This window comes from Eptatretus burgeri, chromosome 1, assembly GCF_056783735.1.
Source record: "Eptatretus burgeri isolate ZD-2024b chromosome 1, Ebu_testis_v1, whole genome shotgun sequence".
In the NCBI taxonomy this organism is placed as follows: domain Eukaryota; kingdom Metazoa; phylum Chordata; class Myxini; order Myxiniformes; family Myxinidae; genus Eptatretus; species Eptatretus burgeri.
The window spans coordinates 65302192-65309025 of NC_140961.1; the positions used below are offsets into that span (position 1 = coordinate 65302192).

Here is a 6834-nt window from a genome sequence, read left to right on the forward strand (position 1 = left end):
GTGGAGTGGTGACTATTTTTGATTATATCGAAGCACAGTGCCATTTGTTGACAATCACATTTGGCAATATCTCCACTCAGTGGCTGGCACCCAACAAGAATAAATGCACTGTGGTCACAATCTTAAACACAAAATATATATTTTTGCCTCCTCTGTCCACTCAACTATCTCATCCTTGCTGTTGAAGCTATTATACAATTCATCTCCAAGGGTCTTCATGGTTTGGTTCAATATCAATTATGAGTTTGAGGGACAGCCTGGTCTGGTTTCCAGCAATAAAAATGTCAAGATTAGTGTTGAGAAGATGAGTGTGAAAATGGTTTCAGTAGCAGATTGCCACACATGAACATTATTACACATGAGGAGAAGATGGCATATCTTAGAATACACAGCTATGTTTTTTGTGGGTGGTTAAACACCACTGTAATAATACCATAAGTATTATGCACTCTAATTATTACATAGTCCTGAAAATTTAAATCGATAAATATCTAAGTAAATGCTCGAAAATAAACTGGTTTTACCCATCGAAATTAATAAGAAATAAAAATCGAATTCTGCCAAACATATATATATATATATAATGTATTCACACTTTCCTTTCTTGGAGTTTCATCAGACTATGTTGCACATGTTTCTATGAGAGGAGGACCGTAGCTGATGTTTTTCCACTTTAAGGTTTAGGTGACGTATAGCCTGGTATCTTTTTTGAATGAAGAGACGCGAGTCGAGATGGTGTGTTCAATCTCACTCTGAGCATAGCTTGAGAGATGGAATTGAAATCTTTCCCCATGTCTATCTTTATCACCATGAAAAGCTCACCAGTGAATGTACTATATTCTGTTGTCTTCCAGGCAAGACAGGCAAAATGTGGAGCAAAGAAGTTCTTCTTTTAGCCCCCAATGGAAGTCAGATACCAGGAAGAGAGGAGAGGATGGAACGAAGAGAGGATTATGGCCGTGTAAGTGGGTTGTTGTGGTTAGGTCGAACCATCAGCCAAGCTAAGCTTCGAATTTGAGAAAGGATTGACAAGTTTGTATGCCTGAGAGCTCGTAATTAAAGTATACTGGGTGTTTGACATACAGGATGAATAGTTTCCTGGAATGCAGGAAAGATGAGGGGTTATGTTGCTGGTCGACGCTCAGACCTAATTGCACGGTTGACATATTGACCTGATTGCATCATGTTTTTCATCGCTGCATGCATCACACCAATGGCTTGATCTTGATGACTAGCTCCAGTGCCTTTTGGAGCCAAACGTACAATTACTCGTGCTATGGGCTTTGTGGGATTTTTTTCTGGAGCACTTTGAAAGGCTCTCGAGGAACTGCTTGCCTTTGAATGCTTTGCCTGCAAATGTGTTTGGTGTAGTCATATCCAGCTGCTGTTTCCATGAGTACTTCAGGTCCTTCTCTCTTCCCTCTTCAGCTGCAAACGTTGGTGTGATAACAGACAGTTTAAGGAGAATAAAAAGGAAGAAGGAAAGCAAAAAAAAGGAGGAGGAAATAATTTTAACAAGAGGAAGGAAATGAAAAAGTGAAGGTATGCTATCAAGATTTAACCAGTTACTCTTATATATCCCCCTTAGGTCACGCAATGCTGATTGACAAGAAAAACATGTAAAAAAAAATTTAGAGGTCAACGTGGAAGTTTGATATTTGAATCGGTGTTTATTATTCCTCGTTCAGTTTTGTGGCAGTGATTACATGTTAATACACTACCTAATGATGTTGTCCATTAACAAAATATGCATGCTCATGATAGAATCAGAAAATTAATGATAGCCTGCAGACTAAATTTTCTTTCATTCACGCTTTGGCTGCAATTAACATGAATAAAGCGGGACGACAACATTGATTATACTTAAATTGCCTGGATAATTGTATTTATTGTGAATTAATGTCTCAAGGGAGAATTATTCTGCATCGCTTTCCATTGACAATCTCATTAATTGTTTCTTTCAAGAAGAAATGATTATTACTGAGGTTGTATGCTATCATATTACATTGGCTTTGGGTCAGTTTTGGTGTGTGTGTGATGGTGAATTCTCCTTCACATTAAAGTGGGTGCTGCTGTTGCATGCTATTTGTAAAGGAAGAGTGCTCGCACTCACAACTGTCTCAACACTCCCACCGATTCTGTAACACAATGTCCTGCCTGCAAATAACAATAACGGTGTATACAGAGTGTTCCATATTAAACACCATCATTTTACACGTATATAAATATTTAAAACATATATATATATATATATATATATATATATATATATATATATATATATATATATATATATATATTAATGACACAAAGGTAAAACATACCACTGTGCAGAGGAAAGTCTAAAGTTTTGTTCCATAAAAGGATATGTTTATTATGACCACCCTTCCAATTTTAGCAATTCACATCCGATCCATCAGCACGTGATGTCCTTAACTATTCCCAAAAGTGTCTCAGAAAACATGGCAGATGTCAGACAGATTTTCAAGCAACAAAAATCTCACATTCTATCTGTTGCCATTGCCAGTCAAATAAACATCACTTCATCCAATAAACAAACCATAACACAGCAAGAGCAGAAGAATCAGACTTCATCAAATCAACAAAAAAAATCTCTCACCAAATTAAGGTACAATGCTTTTCTTTAACAACAGATTTTTGTCTCGATAAAATATGATCTCCATTTCACTGTTTTTGACATGTCCACCTCCATTGGCAGACAACACCATGATTTCTTTCTTAAAGGGACTGTCAACAACCCGACGACAAATCCCCTGCTTGATATCATTGGTGCGCACAGTTGGCAGGCGATGTTCTTCGATTAGTCCATGAACATTACCTGTGTCCCGAAATTTCTGAATAAACTGATTAATGGACTAATAATATGGTCCTATCGAGTGTATAACTACTTCCTAAACTTCCTCTGTACTGGCATTACCGACTTTGTCTCGATGAACCACTCAAGTTTGGTTTTCTCTTGCAAACTCAGACTCGAGTTCACCGTATTTCTATCTAGATAGATATGCCAACTGTGGACAAAAAAAAGAAAAAAATGATTGTGAGACTTTCTGATGTATAGTGGTGGCAGTTTTATATTTGTCTCATCAATATTTGAAGGATCATGAACAATAAGTGTCGAGTAATAGCGTCTCATTTGAAACAATCTGTAGCTCTATCCTATTTCATTGGAAATTGAGATTTGCTTGAAGACTAGAAATACCCACTCCACATACACTTGTGACTGAAAAAAATCTTTTGAAGATCACACAGTCTTCCATGATGTTGTTGTTAAGGGTTTGGAAGCTTACTATGTTGCCCTGATGATGCCCTAACAAGGCCAAAATCGGTCGGTAACTGTCTTTTCCATGCAGCGCTTATTACCTTCGCAAACTTTGTTGCGAAGGTTATGTTTTGATCGCTGTGTATTTATTTATTTATTTATTTATTTGTCAATATGTGTGTTTGTTTGTTTGTTCGTTATTCGCATAACTCCAAAAGTATTGAACTGGATCACAGCAAATTTGGTGGGATGATTGGTTATTATCCGAGGACCATTTGATTAGATTTTGGGAGGGATCGGGTCAAAGGTCAAGGTCAAGGTCATGAAAAGGTCAAAATCATCTTTTTACCATAGCGCGGTCAATTTGTATCCAATTTGCATGCAACTAATGCCAAAATGTTCAGAATTCAATGCCCCATCTTGTAATATGTGACATGACACAATGACGTAATAACCCTTATTAGCGGTTAGGAGTCAAATGTCAGGGGGGGGGGGTCACGACATTGCAAAATGTGCGGTTTTAGTCATAACACGGTCAATTCTTATCCGATTTGCATGAAACCAACACCAAAATGTTGATTGTTCTGTTCCCCACACTCTAATACCGATTACAAAATTAAGAGTACAAAGGTCAAGGTCGAGGCCATGAAAAGGTCAAAATCGTCATTTTGCCATCGTGCGGTCGATTTTTATCCAATTTGCATGCAACCAATGCCAAAATGTTGTGAATTCAATGCCCAATCTTGTGATATACGATATGATACAATGACGTCATTACCTTTGTTAGCGGTTTGGGTCAAAGGTCAGGGGGGTCAACGACCTTTATTATCATAATGCGGTCAATTCTTATACAATTTGCATGTAAGTAGATTCAAAATGTTTAGAATTCAATTCCCTATCCTGTGATGTGTAATATTTGACAGTGACTTTATTGGTGAGTTTAAAGCATTGGGGGCGGGGGGGGGGGGGTGTCACTGAACTTACAAAATGTGCATACCTTAGTGGCACGTACGCACACTAAACAAAAAGTGTTCCTTTTTCTAAATTAGGAGCCAGCTGACGTATTACTTTTGGATTGCGCAACCACAACCAGCTGATGTCAACATTCTAAAAAAAGCACGATCATCTGATGTGTGCGTCAAATGTGTCATTCTTATGTGCCATGATGCTTTCGGCTGCTGGTGCAATTTGAAGATATTAAAAAAATAAAAGATATGCACATTTTACAGTTGTAAGGATGCAGGTAATAAAAACGGATTAGCAGGCAAAAACATCGTTCTCTCCATGCAAACCAACGGGACTTTGGCACCAGGAGAGGCGTATTTCACAACTTATAGTTCTATTTATCGAGAGTACTTCAACCCCCGATCGTGCAGCTAGCTAATGTCATGTGCTCTACATATAGTACACACAGCTGAATTAGCACTTTCAGATGTCATACTTTCTGAAAATGAATGTTTATTTGTTCACAATAAATAACTTATTTAGAAAAACAGAAACTCGTGTGCTAAATGCCCCTAAAATGCCAGAAAATAATTTCTTATAATGTGACCAGTTGTCATCAGATTGACTTGACACCGACACCCAAAAAGGTCAGGGAGTTCATACAGAAATTGTACAATGTTCATGAATCAGTGTCAAACAGCAGGAAATTTAATGTTTTTAAGCCATCATAACAAATATGAGATGGCAGATGTGGTGTGGGATTAAATACCCTCACAATCAACGGTTTCTGGGGGGGAGAAGGGGGAAATGTAGCGTTGGCGAAGGTATGCGCTCTACTGAGTGCCCGTTCTAGTCTCCTCCTGTATCGTGCAGCAATAGTTGTATGTGACTCGGTTCTGGCACTTTCACCACTTACAGTTTGGAGTCGCACATTATCTGACATATACTGGCACTTGATGCCCCACTGACTCTGACTGGTGAGGCCAGATTGTATTTGGCTCCAACAAGTGCCATCTGCCACAAGGACACATGGTATAACATCAACCAATCACAACCAAGAAGCACCATCGATGAGATTAAGCAGTCGGGGAAAGTATGCCACAGAAGGGTGAAACCATGTCGGGAGCTTTGCTTTTCATCTGCTTGGTGACTGCTTTTGACTTTGCCTCACATTAACTGCTGGATGCCCATTCAGGGTTGGCAGGCATGAGGTCATCACGACATTGGTCCAAGTTAGGAGAATTTCATAATTCTCATAAATTATATATTTTAAAATTAATAAATACAAGGAAAAAAAACATTGAAAAAAAAAGTAAAAACATGGAGGGATGAAATCTCAAAAACAACCAACAAGGTAGGAATGACACCACGTTACGATGCCACAATACGGCACCACTATTTTCTTATGGATTGCCATCACGACAACTTTTGACATTTTACTTTTGTTGTGAGATTGTGATGGAACAACAACCAAAATATATCGTGATGCTAAACCAGAAGGGGATTGTGGTGTCATTCTTCCTTGTTCTTCTTCTCCTTCATTTATTTATTTATTTATTAATATTTATTCATTGTCCACATTTACCTTCCATTTCTTTTCCTAACAATTAATGCTTTATATATTTTAAAATTTCAGGTTGCGTGCACTAGCACAGAGACAAAGTAACTTCATCACATTGGAATCAGCATCATAGCTTCAGCAGTTATTGAGGTAGGTTGGGCTACAGTTTTACATTGTTTTGAGAGGGGAAGAAGGAAAAGATGGAGTACAAATTGGGATTTTAGTGATGTATTCTGGCGTCTTTTTGAGTCTTGGTCATTCAGAAAATGCTACAGAATAAAAGGTATGGCTTTTAAATGCTTATGACTTCACATTATCACAGTTTACAAGTGTATCATTGTGTACACATTTGAATGGGTGGCCATTTTTTTTTTCAACATACAATGTCAAGGCTCGTATAAGAGCTAACACACAGGATGGGGAGCAGAAGACAAGAGGGATGGAAGAGGGAAACACAAAACAATGGGGAACAGACACATGAGGAGATCTGTGGAAGGGACAGGGATGGGGCGGGGTACAGGGGGTAAACAAGATGGACACTACAGGGACTTTGAGAAAGGAAAGCACGGAATAAGAAGGAGGTAGATTTGGGGTGGATTAGCGGGGGTAGAAAAGATCATGGTTTTGGATGGGGGAAGATAAGAGATGGTGGTGAACAGCTATTTTGAAGACCTGGAGGGAAGTGTTGGATTGAAGAGAGTGTGGGAGTTTGTTGCAAAGGTGGGGGGGGGAGAAGGAATGAAAGAATGAAGGTGAGCAGTGATTCTTGATTTTGGTAGTTCAACCAGTAGGGGATTGCTGGCAGACCTTGTGCCCTGCAGAAGTATGGGCAGGACAGATAGCAGACAGAGCGGGGTGGGGGGGGGCGAGGCCGGAGATGAGACGGTAGAAGACAGAAACACCACTGACCTGCCTGTGGTGAGGCACCCAAACACTCGGCCTCATTGCAGGAAATACCAATGATCTTAAATGAGGGATGACAGATGTTATGGCAGGAAGGGGGGGGTAGAGAGAGCGAGAGAGAGAGAGAGAGAGAGAGAGAGAGAGA

At 39.2% G+C, this 6834-nt stretch overlaps 1 long non-coding RNA gene across 1 annotated transcript; it reads left to right on the forward strand.

Annotated features, from left to right (window-relative positions):
- The first annotated feature begins 808 nt into the window (after positions 1 to 808).
- LOC147034623 (uncharacterized) lies at positions 809 to 6474 on the forward strand. Its single transcript, XR_015060330.1, has 3 exons — positions 809 to 961; positions 1429 to 1542; positions 5862 to 6474. It is a non-coding gene; the product is annotated as an uncharacterized LOC147034623 (long non-coding RNA).
- The last annotated feature ends 360 nt before the right edge of the window (positions 6475 to 6834 follow it).